We start from the raw sequence: 25368 nt of genomic DNA on the forward strand, positions 1-25368 counted from the left end.
CTGGACCAAGGAAAAAAAAGACACAAAATTACTAAAATCAGATGTGAAAAGAAGGGACATTACTACCTCACAGAAATAAAAATGATAACAATACTACAAATAAATACATGTCAACAGATAATATAGATGAAATGGACAAATATTTTAAAAAACACAAACTAAACTGACTCAGGAAGAAATAGAAAATCTGAATAGAGCTATAGTAAAGAGACTGAGTCAATAATAAAAACACTTCTAATTTAAAAAAAAGCCCAGGACTAGATGTCTTCACTGGTGAATTCTACCAAATGTTTGAAGGATTAGCACTAATCCTTATCAAATTCTTCCAAAAAATAGAAGAGCAGGGAGCACATCCTGACATATTCTATGAGCCCAGTATTTGTTACTGGTATGACGAAGCCAGAAGAGGCACCACAAGAAAACTACAGACCAATATCCTCTGTGAATATTGACACAAAATCCTTAACAAAATACTCGCAAACAGAATCTAGCAACATATTAAAGGGTTATATACTATGATTAAGTGGACTTATTCCAGATGCAAGGTCAGTTTAACACAAAAGTCAGTCAATGTACTATACCATATTAATAGAATGAATGAAGAATAAAATGCATGATCACCTCAATAGATGGAGGAAAATGCAACACCCTTTCATGCTAAAATAAAAAAACACTCAACAAACCAGGAATAGAAGAGAATTTCTCCAACTGAAAGGACATTTATGAAAAACACACTGCTAACATTGTACTTAGTGATGAAAAACTGAAGACTCCCCCCTGCCAAGATTATGAACAAGATAAGGACGTACACTCTTGCCACTTCTATTCCACATTATACCAGAAATTCTAGCAGAGCAATTAGGTAAGAAAAAATTAAAGGCACACAGGTTGAGAAGGAAGAAGAAACACTGTTTATTTGCTGATGATTATGGTCTGTATATATTTATATATATATATATATATATATATGGTCTTTATATATTTATATATATATAATACTAAAGAATAAAAACCCCAAAACTATAAGAACTAATAATGTAGCAACATTGCAGTATACAAGATCAGGATGCAAAAGTCTGTTGTATTTCTAAACATTAGCAATGAACAATCTGAAAATTAAAATAAGAAAACAATTCCGTTTATGGTAGCACCACAAAGAATAAAATACTTAGTAGATTTAACCAAGAAAGTGAAATACTTTTCCACTGAAAACTACAATACCCTGTTGAAAGCAATTAAAGATGCCCTAAATAAATGGAAAGACATTTCATGTTCATGGATTGGAAGACTGAAGATTGTTAAGATGGCAATGTTCCCCAAATTGATCTATAGATTCAATGCAACCTCTATCAAAATTCCATCTGCCTTTTTGTGTTCCAGAAATAGGCTGATTCTAAAATTCCTGTGGCCATATGGGGGACCTTGAATAGCCAAAACAATCTTGAATCTTCCCAGTTTCAAAACTTGTTACAATGCCACAGTAAACAAAACAGTGTGATAGTGGCATAAGGATAGACATATAGTTCAATGGAACAATTTAGAGTTCAGAAATAAACCCATGCATCCATCATCAATTGATTTTTTACAAGGCTGCCAAGACCATTCAATGGGGAGAGAATAGTCTTTTTAACAAATGGCACTGGAACAACTGGAAAACCACGTGGAAAAGATTGAAACTGGACCTATATCTCATACCATATCCAAAAATCAACTCAAAATCGAAGGTCTAAATGTAAAAGCTAAAAACTAAAACTCTGAGAAGGAAACATAGGTGTAAGTCTTTGTGGCCTTGTATTAAGCAACAAGTTTTCATCTTTTATACAATAATGGATTTTTAAATAAAAATATAAGTAAAATGCAGAGTCACATAATAATGTTGAATACTTGCAGTAGGTCAGTTTATTTTTCCTGTTAGTTAAATATGCTGTTAACAATTATAAATAGATAGGCGTACATATGGTTACTTTTGGGCTATAGTTGTATTTAAGTACAACTATCTGGAAAATACATATTTATTCCTCCTCAGAATATGCTTTTGGAAATGGATAATATAATTATGTATTTTTATGGATCCAAATATAAAACTACCATAAATTGGCTATGAATATAATAATCATATTAATCATATTAATCATATTAATACCAGCATGCTAGCCTATCAAATTCAACTAACATTAATGCCAGTGAATATTAAAAAATAAAAACTTTCCTAGCACTGATAACGTAATAAGTAAAAATAAACTGTACTAAATTTATAAAAATGAGATGAATTGGGGAAAAATTTTGATAGGGCCAGGGAAAGTCCAAGCCAATCTAGAGTTTTCAAAGTTCATAGCTTTGCCACCAGGAAATTAATTTACTTGAGTATGCTTTTTATTTCCATTAATGTCAAGATCTGAAATTCCCCTGGAACAAGCATTAGTTTTTTGCCCACTAACTGCAAAATGACAAGGAACAAGAGTGATTTTCCTTATGCAAGCCATCATCAAAAGTTGGGTCTCCTGTGTAGAGCCCAGCCTTTCTACGGGTGTCATATGTATGAGTGTAGTTTCCGGATTCAGACAAGAGCTGGCTACTGTTGCTAGCCAGGCCTCTGATGGAATATAAAATGGTAATAGGGATTGAACTGAGGTAGAAAAATGCACTTGCCTTAGAAGCCACGTCTTAAAAAGGAAACCAAAGATTTGATTAATATTCCACAGACTTGCAATATGTATTTAATAGCAGATCAGGAATCTTTCTTGCTTAACAACTGTATTAGTTCCTTCTCATAAACAAAGATGTAAGCAAAGCAAGCATTCGAAAGCCAAAAGGCTGTCGTTAAAAACAAAAGTAAACAACAAAAAAAAATTAAGGTACCCTGCTTTTATTCTGAATCTTACAAAGAAGAAAATCACTTATCCGCTGAGTAGTAACAGGTTAAGGTAATGAATCATACAATATTAAACCATGATGGAATTTGCAGAAACCAAAAATGTGCAAATTCACTCTTATGATTTACCGAAAGACTCTCTTTTTGCAAGTGGTAAATCATTAGCGGTGGTGTTGCTCTTGGTAACCGCAGGTCCTAAGGGATGGTGCAGAATCAGTATTGCTTCCTACTTTATGTCATCATGGTGGGGTGAGGCTAGTGCCATCTCTGTCATATATCTAATTTCCACATACGTGGATACATTTCTGGATCTTTGTTGCGTTCTTCTCATGGGTGTATTTATTCCTGCACCAATAACTGATATTTGAATTGTCAGAGCTTTATAATAAATCTTGATATCAGGTAGGGTGTTCCATTTTATTTTCTTCACCTAGAGTGCTTTGGGCATTCTTGGCTTTTTGCTATTTCACTTAGGTCTTAGAATCAACTTGATATTTCTCAAACAGCAGTTGGGAATATGGTTGTGATTACTTTGAATCTATATATAAATTTGGATAGAATTAATATCTTTATGATCTTAAATAATTCAAGTTATGAACCTGTTGAATTTTCCCTATTTAGTTAGGGTAGGGTTAGTGTCCCTTAGAAAAATTTTTATAATTTTCTCCATATAGATCTAAGAAAATTTTGTTATATTTTTTCCTAAGAAACTTACAGTTCTTGTTTATAGTGTAAGTGGTATCTATTTTTAAGTTACATTTTTAAATTATTGGTTGCTGTATATAGAAATGGAATTGATTTTTGTGTTTTGATTACATTAGATCCAAGCATTAACTAACTTTTTATTTCTGATGATTTTACTTTGGGTTTTCTGTATAGACATTTATATTATTTGAGACTAGATGACACTTTTGTTTCTTTCTTTGCAATCTATAAGCCCTTTATTTCTTTTTCTTGCCTTAATATGCTGACTACGACCTCTAGCACAATGTAACTAATAGCAATGATAATAGACACTTAATTCTGATTTTAAAGGTAACGCTTGCAGTATCTCACCACTAAGAATTAGGTTTTTAGTTGATTAATCAGAGAGGAAGTTCTTTATATTCTTACATGCTCTTAGTTATTAATTATGAATAAGTTGAATTTTATTAAATGACTTTCAGAATCTATTGAGATGTGCATGTGGCTTTTTTCTTTTACTTGTTAATCTGGTAAATGACATTTATATTTTTTCTGATGATAAAGAACTCTTGCATTCCTGGGATAATCCTAAATTGATCATATTATTTTCTCTTTTTGTATAAACCACTGGATTTAGTTTTGTTTATTTTTGTAGACTAGTGACCTTGCCAAATTTACCAATTAATTCTAAATTTTATCTGTAGATTCTTTTGTAAACTTTATCCATACATTCCATCACATAGTCTGTGATTAATGGGAGTTTTGATTCTTCTTTTAATTTTTTTGATTCTTCTTTTAATTTTTCTAGCTCTATGGTACTGTATAATGTTTAACCAGTACGATGTTACAGTGTTGAATAGAAGTGGTGAGGGTAGTCACCCTTGTCACCCTTGACTACCCTTTAGAGGGTAGTCACCCTTCTAAAATGTGGGGAAGGAGGGAAAGCTTTCACTAGTAGATATTTTGTAGATAAGCTTTATCAAATTAATAAAGTTCAATTCTGTTCTAATTACTTTAAATTATGAATGAGTATTGAATATTATCAAAAAAATTTTTTCTCTATCTATTTAGATAACCATATGTTACCCCTCCCAAATATTTGCTTAATGTGGAGAATTTCAAATGTCAAAATAACCTTGCCTTCCTGGAATAAATCCAATGGGCATAATGTACAATCTCTTTTTATATATCTCTTGATTTCTTTTATTAATATTCTATTTAGAATTTTTGCATCATGTTCATGAGAGAGATTGCTCTGTAATTTTCCTTTTTTTTCAATGTCCTTGTCAGGTTTTGGTAACAAAGTTATACTAACCTCATAAAACTAAGTGGGATGTGTTTTCCCTTTTTCTCTTGTCTGGAATAGTTTATGTAAAATTGTTATTACTTCTTCCTTAAATGTTTAGAAGAATTCCAGGTGAAACTAGCTTACCTGGTGATGTCTTTGTGGGAAGGGTTTAAATTACAGAATTAGTTTTAAAAATAGATATAGGACTATGCATATGGTCTATTTCTTCTTGTGTTAGTTTTGATGAATTCTGTTTTTCAAGGTATATGTCCATTTCATCTAAATTTATTGTCATCCTCTTATCTTTTTTAATGTCTGTGGACCTGGTAATAGTAATTTGTGTTTTCTTTATTTCCTTTTTTGTTTCTTTTTTAGTCTTGCTAAGAGTTATGGACTTTGCTAGTCTTGTCAGAGAATCTGTTTTTGATGTGATTGATTATGTTTGTTTTCTATTTTGTTGATTTTTTTCCTTATCTGTATTATTTCCTTCCTACTACATTATTGGTATTTTATTTGCTCTTCTTTTTCTACCTTCTTTTTTTTCGGCCGTGCTGCTCAGTTTGCAGGATCTTAGTTCCCTGACTGGGATCCAACCCATGCCCCCTACAGTGGAAGCATGGAGTCCTAACCACTGGACCACCAGGGAATTCCCTTTTTCTACCTTCTTGAAGTGGAAGTTATATCATCAGTTTTCAAATTTTCTTCTTTTGTAATATATTCACTTAAATATGTTCATCTATATTTCCTTCTAACACAGACTTAGCTATATCCATAACTTTTATGTCATATTTTTATTATCTTTCACTTCAAAGTATTCTCTCATTTCCATTGTGATTTCTTTTTTGACTCATGAATTATTTAGAAATGTATTTCCAAATATATGAAGATTTCCTAGTTATCTTTTTATTATTGATTTTGAGCTTCATTCTACTGTAGCCAGGAAATATATATTGTATATCAGTCCTTTTATATTTGTTCATACTTGCTTTAGGGTCCAGCATATGACCTATTTAAGTGAACAATATCTCCCTTACACTTGAAAATGATGTGTTCTGTAGTTATTGGGTGCAGCGTTCCACATGTGTTAAGAGGATAAACATTGTTAATCTTGTGCAGATCATCTATAGTCATGACTTTTGATCTGCATGTTGTATCAGCTACTGAGAGATATTTAAAAAAAGATTTTTTAACTGTGATTGTGGATTGGCTTATATTTCTTTTTAGTTTTGTCAGTTTATGCTTTATATGCTTTGAAGCTATTTCTCAATATTTAAATTTTATTCATTATAATTTTTTCTTTGAACCATTAGTTACTTAGAAGTACGTTATTTGCATTTTTGCTATTAAAGTTTTTAGCAAGGGAATGAGGCAATAAAATTTATTTCTTAAAAAGAATTATTGATGATGATGTCGATTTCCTTCTGCCCTGCCCCTTTGGCATCCACTGGCTGTGTCCTACTCCACAGTTATAAACGTGAACTGTAGACTTACCAATTAAGCTGATGTATGAACTAGTGGCAGCACCAGTCACTATGATCCCATGATAAATTCAGCTAAATCCTCACATTCGTATTGTTCACTTCGATCCTTCTCTCTCAAACCCTGGGTTGGGTGACGTGGATTCTGTTGGCTCTTACTGGTTTTTGAATACTAGCCTATGACTTTAATCTCTAAGAGATCTTGATATCTTATATACTAGAGACAATCTGGTTTAATTGACCAAAATGACCTCATCTCAAAGTGAGTTATGGTACATAAAAACGTTAACAAGTATAAGCAAGTATATCACACTGGTTTCCAGCTCCCAGTTTTTTGAGATAATAAAATGTGAATCCTTTTTATCACTGAACATTGCAATATTCATTGTAGATGGTTTCTTGAACAAAATAAGGAGGCAGTTTTCTTGTTTGGTGGACATTCTGCTATTTATAAAATCCTCCATAACCTGAAGCATACACATAATGTAAAATTCAGTTTGGTTTATATCCAATAGCTTCTGAGAGTTTTCCATGGAATTTTGGTGGTCGGCAAAGGACTTATTGGAATAGAAATATCACAGCTTCTGTGCTGTGTGCAGATGCTTACTGAGTGTGATGAAGGAATCATTCTCTATCTAACTGAGCACATATTCTGAGCAATTAGGCCAAGTGCCAAAACCATTAAGGCTCAAATGCCAAGTGCCTGTAGGGAGGGTTCTGTTACTGGATTTAGCAACCAACCCCTGGCTCACTTACCAGAGGGGGGCACTCCAGGCCTCCTGATCGCCGTGCCAGCCTGGCTGAGACTCAGCAGCTGTCACCCGGCTGCTGCTGGCTTCTACACGCTCTCCCCGTCGCTGCCTCTGTCCCCCCTCTTCTTGCCCATCTGCCCTCCATGTGGCTGCCACTTGAGTGGTGGGCGCACAGTTGGAGGCACCTTACAAGTTGAGTCATGACACCAGCTGACACATTGCATTCACCTTTCCTGTGCCTCCATGCCCCCCCCAAGCCCCTTCTCCAGCTTGGCAGCTTGAAAGGAAAGGATTGCCAATTCCTGTTTCATAACATTTCAAGGGCTCCATTCTGAGGCTCTGGAGTATCCTGGCACTCAAGGAAACTGAGCGTGGGGGTGGGAGAGGGAGAGCCGCACAGGAAATTATGGACATCCAGGCAAGCCCTGGCCTGCACCCAACAGAACCTGGGGAGACAGGGAACGAGAGTAGCATTTGTAACTCCACAATTGTATCAAGATGAGCTGAAGTCTGGTTCTGTCACTTCCCCATCCTGCCCTGTCCCACAACCATCACCACCCCCCCCCCCAAAAAAAAAAACCAGAGTGGTGCAATTTCTTAACAATTTGACTTTTATCCAGAACTGAGGCTCTTTGTTTGTTGGAGCTAAGCATTTGGTCCAGGACTGTCTGATTCTTTCTTCAGCACCCGCCACCCCAGGCCCCCTAGAAGAAGCAGATGGGGATCTTGGCGAGGTTCGGAAGTCCAGGACTTGGACAGGTGGAGAGTTTCATTTGCCAGGCTGACTGACTTGTAATTAAAAAGCTTCTCCTCCTCCTCTTTTGCACTTCTGAACTTATCTGAGGAATCAAGAGAGTGTTTAATCATGCATAGAGACAAATCTGTCCGTATAAGTGCAGATCTGCATTTGAAGTCAAGGGCTTACCAGCAGAGGTGAGTCACCACGCAGGCTGGTGAGGGTGATGGGGCACCCCCAGTGTTCTCTGCACGGTTAGGGCTGGGGTGTGCAACCCCCCTTCCCCCTGTGTGCATCTCCAGTCCCTCACCTAAGCTGCGCCTACACCAAACACCCCTGGACTGCAGGATTCTGAAGTGGGTTTTGGGCCTTGTTAGTGACACTGACACCAGATTGTTAACGTTTATCTGCTTTCTAATACTCAAAATAAGTCATCAGTCTCGACATTTTAATGTGTGAGTGTTCTGAGAAAAAACTTAAACTTGCTCCTTTGGACTAAGTTGTGCTCATTGTCAGATTGAATGCATGTTAGAAACTTAAGAACAAAGTGAGGCATGACCACTTGCGGCTCTTGGGGTAATAAGAACTTGGAGTTATTTTCACAAATATCTGTTTTTTTCTTTAAAATGTTCTAAAAGTGCCGAGGAGCTGGGGTCTTCTCCCTAGAGGAGCTCTTCAATGGGGCATTGGTGATTTGGGGGGTGGATTTGGAGGGGGCAACAGCAGGAAGCACTGTGGTCAGTGCCCACCTGGGACGGAAGAAGAGTGTTATTTCTCTGTGTGTTCATGGGGGGATCGTTTACTGATCTCACCAGAGTCGTGTGCACACTTCCAGGGCAGGAGGGGAAGATGTCACTTGTAGGGGCTTCCTTACAGGTTGGCAAGGACCGTGCTGCTACCAGGGGGTGTTTCCCCCTGTAGTCGTTCTCTGATTCTTAGATTTCCCTCTCACACAGGCATACGGCTCCCGTTCCTGCTCTGAATTCTGCCAGGAAAGCAGGACAAGTGCCAGTTGTCCAGCTTGCTTGGGTAGCCACACCAGGAGGAACTCTGGAGACGGTGGAGGAACAGGGATCTCTCCTCTACAAGACTAGAGCTTTATCTTCCAAAGTGGAGACCCCTGCCCCAGCAGGAGGTGAGACCCGGTTCCCGTTAGTTGGTCCCGCTCTGAGTCATCACTGCCCGAAGCAGCTGCCAGCTGTGGGCTTCACCAGTCCTTCCGAGGACCCCACGGTCACCAGGGTCCCCTCCGACCTCGTGGCACTGTGAGACACTCTCAGATCGCTCCCGCTCACGTTCATTTATGCAGTTTTGTTTTTCTTGCAGTTTAACACACGCATCTCCGTCTCTCTCTCTCACACCCAGGCACAGTGAGATTCAGGAACCCATTTTAATGAGGCAATTATATTTTAACTCTATTATGTGCAATTATCCCCTCACTTCAGTTGCCTCAGCTGGAGAGCCTGGTGTTGAGGTCCCGCTGGCACTCGCTTGCTGGCCCCTGGGGGCAGCTGGGTGGCTGGGCCTCTGAGTGCTGGAACGCGGACACTGCCGCTGCCCCCGCCCCGCCACTCTCCACAGGTGGCTCAGTGCTACCACAGGGCAGGGACAACTGCAGTTTCTGGCCCACCCAGTGGAGCTCTTGATTGCTGTGTGGGTGGCCTAGATCTTTCCCATCTGCTCTGCTGTGCTGGCTGGGTTGTTTATCCAGGCCCCAGAGCCCCAGGTAGCCTTCAAGCTTGGAGGGGCCAGAAAAACAGACTTGGGTAATCGGAGCCATGCACCTTGGTCTGGGGGGGTTTTTTCTATAGTCCTCTAGGCTTTAGGTACCTAGGAGTGAGGGTGGAAGACGGGGGCTGCTGTATGCCCATCCGACCTTTGCAGGGAAGTCCCAGTGGTAACTTTAGAAAAGAAGGTTTTAATTATAGCTGCTTCATGCAGAGTAATATATCTAATTTATATGGTAGCACAATGCGTAACAAAGCAGTCACCCACGGACTTAACCACCCAGCTTAATAACTAGAATACTTCCAATACCTTTGCATCTACCTGTGGCCATTTAGTCTACCCTTGCCTATGCTTAGACGGAGCCGTTTGCTTGAATTTTGTCCCTACCTTTCACTTGGCTTTTTTCAAACTTTTATCACATATATATGTATCTGCATTTGTTATTTGTTAGTTTTGCTTGCTTTGAGTTTAATTGAAACGGTGTCCTTCTATAGGTGGCCTTCTGTAACTTACTCTTCTCCACATAGTGTAATGTTAAAGATTCATCTTTGCAGCTGTGTTGATCTGCAGTTCATTTATATTCACTGCTGTATAATATCCCAAGTTATTTGTCCATCCCATCCTCCCATCAAAGGAACTTTTGGCTTTTCTTGATATTTTTTGTTTTGTTTTTTTGGTTTTCATTATGAACAATGCTTCCATACATTCCCGTGTACATATACCAGTGCACATGCACGAGAATTCCTCTATCTTGGAGTGGAATTTCTGGGTTGTAGAGCATGAAAATGGTCAAGATTATAGAAGAGTGCCAAATTGTTTTCTAAAGTGGTTCAACCGACTCGTAGCCCTTCCAGCCAGGCAGTATCTTTTGTGCTTTTTCAGATTCCTAAGTGGTCTATGTCCAATGTGACACAACGGTTAAGAGCATTATTTGGATATGAATTCCAGATGTTGGCTCTGGGACCTTGCAAAAATTAGTTGTTCTCTCTAAGCCTCAGTTTTTTCATCTGTAAAGTGTGGGGAAATACTTGAGTACAGTACCTAATATCTAGTGTTCACCTTGGCAAACTCCTTGCCTTATGAAAATGCAGCATCCCCCAGCAACCCAGCGCCAAGTGGAGCAAACCAGAATCCCCTGTGCTGTTGTTCAGGATATTAGCTACTTAGTACCATTCACAATTTAAATCTGTCCTGCAAAGAAAATGAGAGAATGTGTCAGTAAGATATCAGAAGGTATAAACATTTTCTGGTTTGTATCAGAGGTGGTAATTTGGTGATTTACCTAATTAACACCCACCACTACTGCTGGTATCTCGTACATACCAGTTGGGTTTTCTCTCTGGGCTGTCAGTGGAACACCTGTGCCCTCAGAGCCCCATAGACAGCACGAGCTACACCAAGACTCCCTCTCATTGGAGCTGCCCTCAGAGACAGCCAATGATGATGCTACAAGCAGTAACGTTAGGACCGGGCTTTTACAAAGCACATTTCTGGAAGGCCTATCATTGTCTCCCCACTGAGGTCCTCATAGTTAAATGTTATTTCTATTCCCATGTCTTACAGATAAAGGAACTGAGCCTTAGAGGCAATTAAGTGACTTGTGTCATGTAAATTGCAGAAGCTTGACTGAGGCCCAAGTCTTCTGTCACTGGATCCAGTGCTTTCCCCACCTCCTCACTATGTCTTACTGTGTCATGCTCCCTAGTACGTGTTCACTCATTTTTCCTTTCTGTGTTATTAATATAATCCACTCGATTATAGAGAAACAAAAAGAAATCCATTTGTGTCTGCGGAGGTGGCTGTAGCCAATAGCCAGGATACCGAACAAAGTTCACTGTCAAATTTGCTTTAAGAACAGTTCAAGAATTAAATTGTGAAATTCTCATTCATAATGAAAAAGGCTTCAGATCACGGGCTTTAATTTCTCCAAGTTTTTTTTTTTTTAATTTTTATTTTATTTAATTAATTAATTTATTTATTTATGGCTGTGTTGGGTCTTCGTTTCTGTGCGAGGGCTTTCTGTAGTTGCGGCAAGCGGGGGCCACTCTTCACCGCGGTGCGCGGGCCTCTCACTATCGCGGCCTCTCTTGTTGCGGAGCACAGGCTCCAGACGCGCAGGCTCAGTAGTTGTGGCTCACGGGCCTAGCTGCTCCACAGCATGTGGGATCCTCCCAGACCAGGGTTCAGAACCCGTGTCCCCTGCATTGGCAGGCGGATTCTCAACCACTGCGCCACCAGGGAAGCCCTCTCCAAGTTTTAATGACTGAAAAGTTTGGTAACAGCTGAAGCGAGTAGTTCCTGCATCTTTATTGCTGGGAGGCTTTTTCACGAGGAGCTTTTTCACCAGGCATTTTCACCACCGCCTCATCGTCTTCTCCTGTCGTTTCTACAAGACCTCACTTGGTAATCTTAATCGTCTTTTTAATGTTCACTTTCACTAAAAAAAAAACCTCTCTGGGCTCAGGCATCAGCTGCTCCTCGGTGACTGGGCCTCATGTGTGTCTGTCTGCCGCTCAGATGGTGAGGGCCTCGCTGTGGCTGTGCCCCGCTCCAGCGCCTGCACAGGCCAGAAAGAGGACGCAGTGCCACCGCTTGCGTCAGTCCACTCAAGACTGAGGGGTGAGAGCCACCCCGATCCCCGGTGACGCAGGGCCCATCCTGCCCTCCGGAGTCTCACTCAGCAGGTCACAGAGCCTACGGTCTTTCTGGCTTATTTCCCACAGATGCTGAAAGGCACTCGCCCCGCTCAGGTCACACTGCAAAATTTCCAGGCACTTCTTTGTGCACCGTCTTGATGTCGAGCAAGATCAGCCAGGTGTGATTGTCCCGGAGGCATCCAGACGGAGGCAGACTGTGCGGTAAGCCTCAGCCTTCCCCCAGGTCTCCCCAGGAAGACCCTGCCCTGCTGTCAATCCTGTCACACGGTCATCACAGAGAGCGGCGACTGGACCCTGGAGCAGGGAGTTCAGGAGGTGCATTGGCCCAGGTTTTGTCTCTGCAGGAGAGTCCTGATTTAAGCCCTGATTTGAGTAAATGTAACTTCACTGGCCCTTTCTTTTCTTACAGACATGTTTCCTGCCCTCAAGGGGCTTATCGTCTTTATTTCCTCAGCTCTTCATTGTTTGAGGGCAAGAGCTGGGTCTTACTCTGTGTTCTTTGCAAGGACACCAGCCCCTGGGTATTAGTTGAACTGACTTGGTCTTTGAATCTCAGAGAAGTTCTCAATAAACACCTGAAATAGACTTTCCTAAAGTTAATCCCTGGCACTGTGGTGTCACATAATTTACCATCTACTTCCTGGCTCTGAGACCCTTCTCAGACTCCCCTTCCTGGCCTGAGAACTCAGTTCTTGACCTCTTATGGATGGTTCCAGTAAACAAGTACCTGACATCACTTATAGTCTCTTTAGAAAACAGAAAAACATCCCTCTTCCAATTACCCTGGGCTCTCTTGCCCCTGCTGAGGAACTGAAGGGTTTTCCAAAGCATCCAAATACTCTAGCCAGAGGTCCGAGTCTCAGACCAGCGACCAGCTAGTAAAGACCTATGCTCCTGTCAATTTCCCAGGGACCAAATTCCTTCTATACACTTGCCATTTTGAATCATCAGTTTGGGGCCAGGCACTTTGTATATTTCATGTCTCACTGTCACCTAAACCCCACAAGGCAGACATCGGTATTGCTGTTGTTCAGTGAGAATCAGGAGGGTCTGAGAGGTTGAGGCTCGTTCCCCAGTGGCAGAGCAGGGATCAAAGCCAATTCTGTCCCCTCTCTGCTCTTCTTACCTCTCCACTCTTCTTCCATCCTAGCTACAGGAAGGGAGAAATAGCAAATCTGTCTCCAAGGCAACCAGAGGAAGGAGGGTGGCATTCTGAGAGTGCAGCTCGTTTGGGATATTTATGTACACTTGTTTCTTGGGAAGAGGCTTGGGCTGGGGTTGAAGCAGCAATGAGCACTTTCCAAATGGACTTCCCTGGCTGTTTGAGGGGAGAGAGCTTCGTGTGGTCTGGATTCCCCTAACAGTGAGAGCCTTGAGCAGTGGAGATTGCTTGTGAGGCTTCTGACAAAGAAAAAAAGATTTTATGCCATTTATATATTTTTCCTCTAACAACCAAAGAGGCCGGGACACAATGATTTTCAATAATTAGAAGCTGATTATCTGTTTCTACGTCTGCTTTGATTAGAACAGGAGGAAAAGAAAACAAAGTACAGACTCTGAACTGAAGATTGTCTGATTTTAGATTGGCAGTGCCCAGTCAGTAAAGAGCCGGGCCACTATCTTTGGTCCGTTATCTGGAGTATAGTAGTCATTGGAATATAGAAATTCTGCCCCAGCCTAATTTCAATCAGGATACTTTTAATGCTGGTAGTTTTGTAGAACTAGGTTAATTCTTTCCTATGACTTGAGCGCCATCCACCTAATAATCAGCTGCTTATTATTTAAAAGTAAATGCATTCCTTAGAATAAGAAATGCTGTGATAGCTTGTGTAAGACCTATCATGCTGTACTCTATCAGTCCAGGTGGAAATGGAAGTTATGAATCTACTGACATTGTTGTTTGCTCCATGATATCTAACTATTGGCTGAAATGTACCTAAAAATGAATCACGAAAGGGAACACGAAGGCGGTAAGGAGTTTGGGTAGATTAGTGTAAAATGGTTAGGTGAACACCCACGTGTGTGTGGTGTGTGCTGAGTGGACAAACCCCAAAGTGGTCCCTCGGTTCCCAGAGCGGGATTGTCTAATTGCAGGAAAGGACCCAGCCAACTGCTTCCCTAACTGTATTAATAGGGCAAACCAGAGTGTGCTATTTATAGAATGCTCACCAATAAGCCCCAAGTTCATATGTGCCAAAGGAAACCTTAGTCTCAACTTTCAGAGTCTTCCATATTCTCTATTTTTTCCCAAACTTCATATAATTTTAAAACTTTATAAATGTAGTGTACATTTTGAAGGCTCCTTTCTTCTAATACAAAGTTATTTTTTTTAAGTTGTTACCAATCATTTCTGGTGCTTAGAACAGAATATAACGTACACATTAAATACGGGGTTTTTTTTAAACATTAAAAAAAATTATTTTATTTATTTTTGACTGCGTTGCATCTTCATTGATGCACATGGGCTTTCTCTAGTTTCGGCCAGCAGGGGCTACTCTTCATTGCGGTGCGCGGGCTTCTCATTGCGGTGGTTTCTCTTGTTGTGGAGCACGGGCTCTAGGCACGCAGGCTTCAGTAGTTGTGGCACGCGGGCTCCAGAGCGCAGGCTCAGTCGTTGTGGCACACGGGCTTAGTTGCTCCGCGGCATGTGGAATCTTCCTGGACCAGGGCTCGAACCCATGTCCCCTGCATTGGCAGGCGGATTCTCAACCACTGTGCCACCAGGGAAGCCCTTAAATACGCTTTTGAAAAACTCTGAGAACTATGTTTAGTGTTTGGTACAACTTACATCATTCTCAAAAGCTCTTCTCTTTGATCTGTGGATTTGGATGTTAAGAAATTTCTTTCCTGTAGATTTTTATACTGGTTCTTTTGTCAATCTTCGTGTTTATAATTATTTTTATCAGCAGTTTGGGGCAAACTTTTTAATATTTTACACCTAGAGAGTTTACAAAGATGTAAAGTTTGTGTTTTCACATTATTGAGAAATCACCACGGTTATATTCAGGAAATTCCGAAGAAGTGAGATTGCAAATTCATTAGTAATGATTATGTAAAATAGGGGTTATGAAAATGCAAAGCCACAACAATGACCCTGAAGTATCAATGAAATATCAACACTTAGACAGGGGAATAGGCATTTCCATTGCTTTCCCAGCCCCCAAGGAAGGTCTGCTTTTACTGAGAAGCCATCAGGTGTAGTGGTGGGTACACAGTCTCTGGAGCCCAGGCCTTCGAGGCCCATCCTCTCTCTGTCATCTGTTACCTAAGGCAGGTTACCCTGGCAAAGTAACATTGCCTTCTTGTGCCTCATTTTCCTCATGGGTAAGATGGGGATAATGGTTTTGCTACTCAAGCTAAAACACATAAAAAGTGTAGAGTAGTGCAGTGCACATAATAAGCATAATAAGCTAACAGGATGTTAGCTGTTCTTATTTTCATTACAGTTATATTGCTGAAATTTGGATTGGAGAAAAAGAAAAAAAAACACACAACTCAGTGATCTCTACCCATTTAATCCTTAGTATAACAGACAAAGGTCTAGACAAAGAGTGAAGACATCTGGGTTCTGGTCCTGGCTTTGACTCACTCTAGCTTTGTGACCCTACTGCACATCCAGGGGCTTGGTTTCCTCAGCACTAAAATGAGAGGATGGTAGTGGAGATCCATTCCCTTCACCTCTAACATCTAAGATAGTGCTCAAGTGGGTCAAAAACCCCTAAGAATTTAGTTATGTTCTTCATGTAGTATTACATCTTAATACATCAAAACAAAGCATCCAGATGCCAGCTAAAGTGAGAGCTGGAAATATTCTAAAACAGTGTTTTCAGAGATACTCTGAAAGACATTTTTTAGGCAAAATTCTGATCAACAAAGAGTTGGGAAAATATGACTGTTTTTAAAAAGCCAAAGAAAACAACTGCAAGAGAAGAGTAATATCAGCTCTTTTATTCTAGTGTCTGGCTTTGTTTCTAGGAACCATTAGATGAAACAAACAAGCAGAGGAAGGAGGAGGAGGAGGAGGAGGAGGAGGAGGGAGTGAGGGAACAAGAGAAATAAAGTACAACTTGTGTGTCACATGTGGTGGTTATTTTAAGAAAATGTATTCTGACCAATTTTATTCAAAGAATAAATCAACAAATACCAAGTAGCAATCTGCCCCAAGATTTTTTTCCCCCGATATAGACCTAATCAAAATAATCAGGTTGTGTCAAAAAAGTTTCCAGTAAAATGGTTGTCTCTATCTTTTCCAGTGTTATTGTTAAATATTAGCCACTGTGGAGTTGCACAGCCCCCTTGCCTGGTAGTCTTAGCTGAGTAAACATTAACACTGTTCATTTTCCCCTTGGAAAAATGAAGGCGAACAATGGGAAAAGATGTAACAAATGTTTTGCAACCTTACTATAAATATTTTATGAATGAATCAGAGAAATTAAAGATGAAAAGCCCACTAACTCTTGCCGGTACCCTGAAGTCTACTGCTGTATACTTTTAAGTGGTTTGTCTGGTCTAGTTTTTAGTGACTCAGGTTGTAGGGAATTTACCACTTCCCTCAAAGTTGCTTTCCAAGTGGAGACTATCTGGCCTGCTAGGAAAGTTTGACAAATTCCCCTTGCTTTGTTTGATTTTCTCATTAATCTCATTTGATTTAGCCTATTTAATTGCTTATCTTTAGTGTCTTTAGATTCTTCATTGTTTTGTATGAAACAGTGTGTTTTTCGTTTCTTTCTTTTCATTTAGCCTTTCTCTCTTCACTTTTTGCCTGGAAGGGAGCAAAGATTTTTTTTTTTTTGCTTGTGGATAGGTGAGCAGTAACCATCATTCAACAAATTCACAACAGCAACAACAATGTGAAGTGATCACTTACCATGTCAGGTGTCGAGTTAAATACTTTGTATACATTATCTCATTTATTAAGTACCTACTATTCGCCAGGTACCAGGAATGCAAAGTTAAATATGACCCTACATTTTTGACCAAAGCTTATAATGTACTGGAGGGGACAAGCATTCAAACAGGTAATGTCCGCATAGCGTACCCAGTGCATGGGGCTGTCTTCAGAGTATTGTTGGAACATGGAGGATGTCCGGTCCAGCAGTGAAGAGAAGGGGACAAAGGCAGAGGTCAGGTGGGGTGAGAGGATGATATCCCAGATGAGACGGACTCTGCACCGAATCCTTAAAGAGTTAGAAAGGGCGTGTGAAGTTGGAGAGAAATTACATAGAGTTTAATGTTTTCAAGTTGAAAATCACGAGGATTGTTGGGAGGTAAGCTAGGCCAGGGTCCGATTGTAGAAAACTCTGTATTACCTGGTGGTGAAATCCTTGGACTTTGTTCTGGATTTTAAGCAGGGAAGTGACGTGACTGCCGAAAACATCCAGGAGTGGGGGCAGGAGATTGTGACTGTGGATTCTGTCCTGATGCGGTGCAATGGGTGTTGAGATTCCAGGGTCAGGTTAGCTGTTCTTGGCTGGAATATACTTAAGGCCACCTGTCGCCTTTGACTCTAAGTAATCAAGTACCTTCTGAATCTCTGAATGGATGCTCCAGATACCTTGATACTGAAACGTTGGTAATGGAGAACACATATTTGCTGCAGCCAGTGGGGTTATGTCAAATGATGGTGATTTGTTGACAATTGTCTAACAAGTTCTGAGGAAGACTAACTTTCTCTTGATTGCACATGTGAGGTGTGATGGGAGAGAGATGCGAACTACCGCTTCCTAAGCATCCACTCTGTGCAAAGCCCAGTGCTATGGGCATTAACATTTATTGTATCAGCAAGGCGGCAGCAGAAGTTCAACCTTCTGAAAGTTAAGCAGTCCTAATCAACACATAATGGGAAACAACCACTTGCAGAAGTGATCCTATCTGAGATCACTTAGATAGGATCTAAGAGACCACTTGTTTCTATTTTCCTCCCAGCCTAAAAGTAATAGATGATAAAAGAAGCCTAATACTTGAGGTCAGTATCCAATTTGGTTAAGGTGATTATTGTATAGCCTCAGGATAGAAATGGCACTAAAGGAAGCTTCAGTCTGATAAATTATACTGTAACAGGCTTGTCTGAAGTAGTAGTGAGATAATGTCTGTCTGAAGTTTAGAAAAAGCAGGATAAGGCAAAAGGTCTCTATCAGGATTCATTCAGAACATCCAAGGAAAGGAGTGACTGTATGTAGCTGATGTGTGCATTGCCATCATTGGGTTTCTAAGAGTCTAGAAACACAGGATGTTCCGGAGCTTGGGTTAAATTGTCCTCCCAATTATTGAACACTTTTTCTGGAACCTGAGCTCATCAGATAATCTCCTTTGTATGAGCAGAGATGGAATGGGACAGTGGTAAACTGTGGGCTCTGCCTTCAGACCCCCTGGGCTGGTATCTTGGCTCTGACCCTCAGAAGCTATGTGTATTAGTTATCCATTGATGCGTAACAAATTACCCCGACCTAGCAGTTCCAAACAAATAAACAGCTCACAGTTTCTATAGGTCAGAGATTTAGAAGTGGCTAAGCTGGGCAGTTCTGGATCAAGGTCTGTCATGTGGTTGCTGTCATCTGAAGGCTTGACTGAGGCAGAAGGACCTGCTTCCAGGGTGGCTCACTTACACAGTGCTGGTTGTTGGTCTTCCCACGTGGGGAGAGTTCTGAAGATGTGATGACTGGCTTTCCCCAGGGTGAGCAATCCAAGAGAGAGCTGGGAAGAAGGGGCAATGTCTTTTATCCTAACCTAGGAAGCATATTCCATCACTTACACCACATTCTACTCATTCGAATTGAGTCTCTAAGTCTGATTCAACCAAGCGAGGGGGAGAATTATACTCCACTTTTTGAAAAGAGGACTTTCCAAGAATTGTGCACACAGTTTTACACCATCACACTGTGTAACCTTGGGCAATTTATCTAAAATCTCTGTGCTCCAGTTTCTTCATCAGTAAAATAGAAATGATATTAGTATCTGCCTTATAGAGTTGTATGAATAAAATGAATTAGTGGAAAGACCTTGAAACAGTGCAGGATGTATGATAAGTGCTCAGTAAGTATTAGCAACTGTTACACTGATTACTAACTCTATTCCAGACCCTCTAGCCTGTGATGGAGCTAATATGGAAGCAAGAGAAATGTATGCTGGCACCAGTCATGGGTTCCCCTTAAATCGATCCTTCTTACTAGCAACAGTTATCTCCACACCCTCCTGTTGGGCTTTGATGAACCTCAACACTGTTCTTGCCTATGCTGGGGATTCAGGACAGGCAGTATGTTTTCTTCTTTGTTATGAAGACTCCTTATTATTTTCTCACCAGAGGAAGTGGTCTGGAAAGGTGTCAGCCAGACTGTGTGACTTCTCAGGTTCAATGGCATGGCGATGAGGAAAAACCAAATGGCACCCAGGGGTCCTGCTGAAGCCAAAGGTCTAACTCTCAGCTGAGCCATCAGGAGCCACCCAAGAACCCTTAAATAGATCCTGTCAGATTCTTAGGGTGGCTTCCCTGAGGAAGGGCCTCTCCAGAGCTCTGTCCTGAAGTCACCTCAGAAAGCTGTGTCTCTGACATCATAGGAAAGGGATCCAGGGCCAGAAATCACTTCAAAATTACCCACCTCGCTTCCTGAGAACTGAGGTATCAGGAAAAAACATTGCGGGAATGTTCAATAATCTGGCTTCCAAATAGTCCTTAGAGATATTATCCTAGATTAAATCAAATTAATAAATATTTATTAGGTATCTAGTATGAGTAAGTCACAGTGTTTCCTAAATTGGAAGAAACTTTCTGATGGCCAAAGAATGATTAGCATTTTAACCCGTGTAGGATCTTAGAAAGATTAATTTGCTGTCTGCCACAGTCAAATTCACAGTGAAATTCCAAGACCACGTGTCAGGAAGTTAAATAAGGAGAGAGTTTTGAATTTTTTACTTACAAACACTGTACAAAGTAGAAACCCAGATCACTACCTACTCCTCACGGAAACAGCCCTCACACCAGCAAGCTTGCCTTCAAAAAGAGAGAAGAAGAAATTTGATAGGGTGTACAGATATCCCAAGTCTGATAACTAACCAAATTAAAGTTAAAAGTTCAGAACTTTTAATATATAAAGCAACATAATGACTTGTTTCCCTGGAAGGTGACACCCCCAGGAAGCAGAAAAGTCACCCTCAGGCATGCATGCCCTGGGGCTGACCCTTCCCTGAAAGAAATGTCCCTTCTATTCAAAGGCGGTATCGGGGTGAAGTAATTTATAGATTTTAATACAACAAATGAAAATTGCTATTTCTGGTCGGGTATTCATATTAATGTAGTTTCTCAAGGTATTACGCTTTCAGCTAATTTAATAGAAGACTCAGCTTCAGGATGAATATTTGCAAAATTTACATACACTCAAATATTACTTAGGGAGTTCTGAAGCTGTTTGGACATAGAATATTATGATCAAGTGCTAGCACAGAATTTTCAGGCAAAATTTACCTTTTTGAAAATGGATTATACACTACATAATTTCCCCTGGTGTTTATTCCCATGAAAGGATGCCACACAAGGAAGCAGGCAGAGACACAAAGAGAAGAGTCTTTTCCCTGCACAAAAGTCTACACAAGAAAAGGCGGGTGTCTCCTCAGCACCACGCACAGATGCGTGGCTGTGAACCGTGACCCCTCTTTTCTTCTTGGAAAACGTTCTCCAATTAGACGAGCACGCGAGGTGAACTGCTGCTAACTAAGTAAAAAGTTCGTTACTTTCTGCAACAGTGAATGCCATTGAGTTATACCAGCGATGCCGAATTCTTTTTCCTCCGAAGGCCCCACTTGGCCTCTAAATCTCTTTCACAACACCCCACCCCCTCTTAAAAATGTTTCCTATTCACTGGGAGGCTCTCATCCAAGGAAAATAGATGGTGGTGAAGGACCTGGGGGCTGGGGACGCCGAGGGGAGCTGCTTTAGAGAAGAAGTGGCCGTGAGGACCGCTCCCCACAGAATCCATGGATGCTTATTAGGGTCGGAGGGCGCTTTTGGCAAACATCAAATTAGGACCAAGCATTCACCCCAATTCACTGGAACGTGCAAATTTGGTTAACAGGTTAGAGAAGAGAGGTTTTAAAAAATTAAATTCTTTTCCCTGAAAATGTGAAATGACTTTGTGCCATAGAAGAGAAGTGGTAGCTAATGAGAAGGACTTTCTTTGTAGCATGAGAAGCAAAGAGGCTGGAAGAGAACTATTTCATATTTTAGATGCAGTCTGCAATAGCTGAATAACCTTCTTCTTTTGACTCACAGCTTCACACAATGCAGGCTTTCATCACATGAAGAGCCACAGCAGAGAGTTTTGGGCCATTTTCTCTTTTTATTCCTTTTCTGAGCCCTCCCCCTTCCCCATCTCCATTCCCCCGTTCCCTCTGTCTGGGTTTGAATAGCGGAAGTGTGCCCACAATATGTATGTACTAGACACATTGTTACCTCCCTTTTACTAAAAGCACCTGGCGGGGTCACCAGCCTCCAGAGCCCTGCCATGGAGTCTGGCTTAACTCTTTGAGTGACAGATGTCCAAATATATATGTTACAATGATTTTAACAAATATTAGAAACAGACTAACAAACCCGTTAAAACCTAAAAAGAAAATCGATCCTGTCATGGTTTGTTCAGTTTTATAATTTCCCTTCCACTCTGCCTGGCTCTGGTGTCCCTTTCCCTTGGGTCCTTAACATGAAGATGTGAATTTGTTCTTCCCCAGCTGAATCGGTGGGATGGTTAATTGCTTTTAAATCTTATCCTGACAATATCTACAGACTTTGTGGCCACAAAACGAGCAACCACACTATGTGGTAAAGGGAAAAAAACAGTACCCATTATATAGCAAAGCATAAGAATAATCACATGCTTTGTATTTCTAAAAACCTATTCTTCTCAAGAGGCTGGAGGACAGTCAGAGAGTAACTTTTCAGATTTCTGCTTCCAGCCAAGACGGAGTAACAGGGACTGGATGTACCCTCGTGTCGGAAACAACTCCAAATCCAAAAAAACTATAGGAAGTAATATTTTCGAGACACTGGACAATGGGCAGCTTAGGGTAATTTAAATCAGATGGAGATTTACTTTAGTTAGAAGTTGTAGTTTGGGTCATAAATGAAAGAGTTTCATTTCTTGCTTGGCATGGGTGTAGAATGCTGCGCATGGTGATTGTAGTGACCAGTGGGCACCTCCACTCTTGTCCAAATCAGAGAGGAGTCTTCCCCAAGTACTACACACCAATATTCTGCAAGAAGTATACATGGAAGGGGTTCTCTGAGGACAGACCTCGATCTGCTTCATTTTCATAGGGCCTTAGCTTAATGAAGATGAGGGCAGACCTATCCTTGGACATGACCATGAGCTGATCGGGTTTGGAGCCCCAGTGAAAGACAGGAGCTGCTGCCTTCTCACCGTCACAGCAGGGCTGGCGATGGGCCCCTCAGGGGCAGCTCCTGGACCAGGCTGCTTAGGGAGCAAGAGTCCGTCTGTGGCTTGTGGCTTCCTCTCTTTCTTAGGATGACTAGGTTAAAGGCTAAGGTTTCCAAATCTGGCTTTAAAAGTAAGTGCAGTCAGGGAGATCAGCTCGGTGCTTTGTGTCCACCTAGAGGGGTGGGATAGGGAGGATGGGAGGGAGAAGCAAGAGGGAGGGGATATGGGGATATATGTATACGTATAGCTGATTCACTTTGTTATACAGCAGAAACTAACACACCATTGTAAAGCAATTATACTCCAATAAAGATGTTAAAAATAAATAAAATATGAGTTAAAGAAAAAGATTAAAAAAATAAGATGAATTCAAGAATTATTACATTATCTATAGCACAAGGAACTATATTCAATATCCTGTGATAAACCATAATGGAAAATAATATAAAAAGAGAATGTCTCTACGTGTATAACTGAGTCACTTTGCTGTCCAGCAGAGATTGGCACAGCATTGTAAATTAACTATACTTCAATTAAAAAAAAGAATTATTAAAAAAAAAAAATAAGTGCAGTTTGTACGGGAGCTTCTGGGGTGCTGGCGATGACCTGTTTCTTGTTCTGGATGATGGTTACCAGTGTGTTCACTTTGAAATAGTTCATCAAGCTGTACACTGGTCATGGTGACTTTTTCTCTATGTATAAGTTCATTAAGAAGTTATAGAGGGAGTTCCCTGGTGCTCTAGTGGTTAGAATTCGGTGCTTTCACTGTCACGACCCGAGTTCAATCCCTGGTTGGGGAACTGAGATCCTGAAAACTGAGCGGCATGGCCAAATAAATAAATAAAATTTGTTTAAAAAAAAAAAAGTTATAGAAATAAGCACAGTCGTTCACGTTAATTATGTACTTCTTTTTTTTTTTAATTTTTATTTATTTATTTATGGCTGTGTTGGGTCTTCGTTTCTGTGCGAGGGCTTTCTCTAGTTGCGGCAAGCGGGGGCCACTCTTCATCGCGGTGCGCGGGCCTCTCACTGTCGCGGCCTCTCTTGTTGCGGAGCACAGGCTCCAGACGCGCAGGCTCAGCAATTGTGGCTCACAGGCCCAGTTGCTCCGCGGCATGTGGGATCTTCCCAGACCAGGGCTCAAACCCGTGTCCCCCGCATTGGCAGGCAGACTCTCAACCACTGCGCCACCAGGGAAGCCCTATGTACTTCTTTTAACTGACCCTGCTTTGATCCAGTTATTACTTTATTATAGAAGAATGTGTAGTAAAGCTTCAGTACTGATTCTACCTCATTTTTTTTTTAAACTTTGTTCTCATAGAATTTTTTTTTTTTTTTTAATTTATATTTGGCTGCGTTGGGTCTTCGTTTCTGTGCGAGGGCTTTCTCCAGTTGCGGCGAGCGGGGGCCACTCTTCATCGCGGTGAGCGGTCCTCTCACTGTTGCAGCCTCTCCAGTTGCGGAGCACGGCCTCCAGACGCGCAGGCTCAGTAGTTGTGGCTCACGGGCTTAGTTGCTCCGCGGCATGTGGGATCTTCCCAGACCAGGGCTCGAACCCGTGTCCCCTGCATTGGCAGGCAGACTCTCAACCACTGCGCCACCAGGGAAGCCCCCTACCTCATATTTTTAATGGTGATCCTAAAGGCCTTACGTATTTTCAGATAACGACAACAACAAAAGAATTCAGTCTCTTCATTCCTGCAGGTGGAGACAAAGCTATATTATTCTATCCTGTGCTCTTTGTTAGGAAACTTTTACTTCTCAAACAGAAATAAATATTCTCACTAACAAGAGCATGGTGGCCATGGATCTAGTGGGGTGGGATTATTTAGAAATTTACTGATGGTCGGCAACATAAAAGCCTGGCTTTTTCAATTACTGCATGACTAATATTTATTTAATATTCGTTTGGGTTTTTTTCTTTAGTTTTCTTTTTTTCATTCCTAATGTTATAAGTGAACACAATATCTTATTTTAAAATTGTTTTACTTTCTTCTGTGTTTCATGTTAAATTCTTAAAGTCAGGAACTGTGTCTTTTCTGTTTCAAAATGATGCTACGGTTGGCAGTGTTACTCATGTGCTTGTGAGATTGAAAAGGACAATACTTCCCAGAGGGCTTCTTAGACTACAGACCAATCCAAACTAACCAGATATTCCATATTATGCAGTACAGTCTCCAGTTTGGATTCTGATTCCACAACAGCAAATTACCTAGAATCTATCTCAGTTTAATCCCAGGACATCTGGACATGGTGTATCCGTTGACCTGGATCCCCCTCAAGTTAGGAATAGCCATACACAATAGTAATACAATTTTCATATACAAGTGCAACTTCTGAGTTTAGAGAGAGGAATTTTTCATGCTTACATTGTTGAAGATCTTTGGAAATAAAAGTAACCCCAAGCCAGGTGAGATTATTTTTCATACTGGCCTAGAAAAAGCAGAAGCTGGGCTGGAGGTGTTCCCAAACAGCATGGAGCCTGGGGATTGAAAGTGTGGTCGACAGAGAAGCAAGGTGGTTGCCATGTGGCTTGACTTAGGGCTGGCGCAATCCGGTCCATTCCAGGCAGGACATCTAGCGTCAAGGAAGGGTAATGAGAAGGCTGTGCCTGGAAAAGTTACCATTACCTTCGTGGTGAGCTGGGAGCTTATATTCATGGAACTCTTAGGAGATACCTGTAAGCACCAGTCTGCCTAGGTCAGAGTACAGGCCATCTGACCTCACCAGCAAAGAAGGGCTCAGATGC

General features: G+C 41.0%; 1 long non-coding RNA gene across 1 annotated transcript in view; it reads left to right on the forward strand.

The window, feature by feature from the left end:
- The first annotated feature begins 8657 nt into the window (after nt 1-8657).
- LOC118884356 overlaps nt 8658-25368 on the forward strand; it is a 35487-nt gene continuing 18776 nt past the window's right edge. The window contains exons 1-2 of the long non-coding RNA XR_005017266.1: nt 8658-8945; nt 12262-12396. This is a non-coding gene — a long non-coding RNA (uncharacterized LOC118884356). The remainder of the gene's footprint in view (nt 8946-12261; nt 12397-25368) is intronic.

Source organism: Balaenoptera musculus, chromosome 18 (assembly GCF_009873245.2).
Source record: "Balaenoptera musculus isolate JJ_BM4_2016_0621 chromosome 18, mBalMus1.pri.v3, whole genome shotgun sequence".
In the NCBI taxonomy this organism is placed as follows: domain Eukaryota; kingdom Metazoa; phylum Chordata; class Mammalia; order Artiodactyla; family Balaenopteridae; genus Balaenoptera; species Balaenoptera musculus.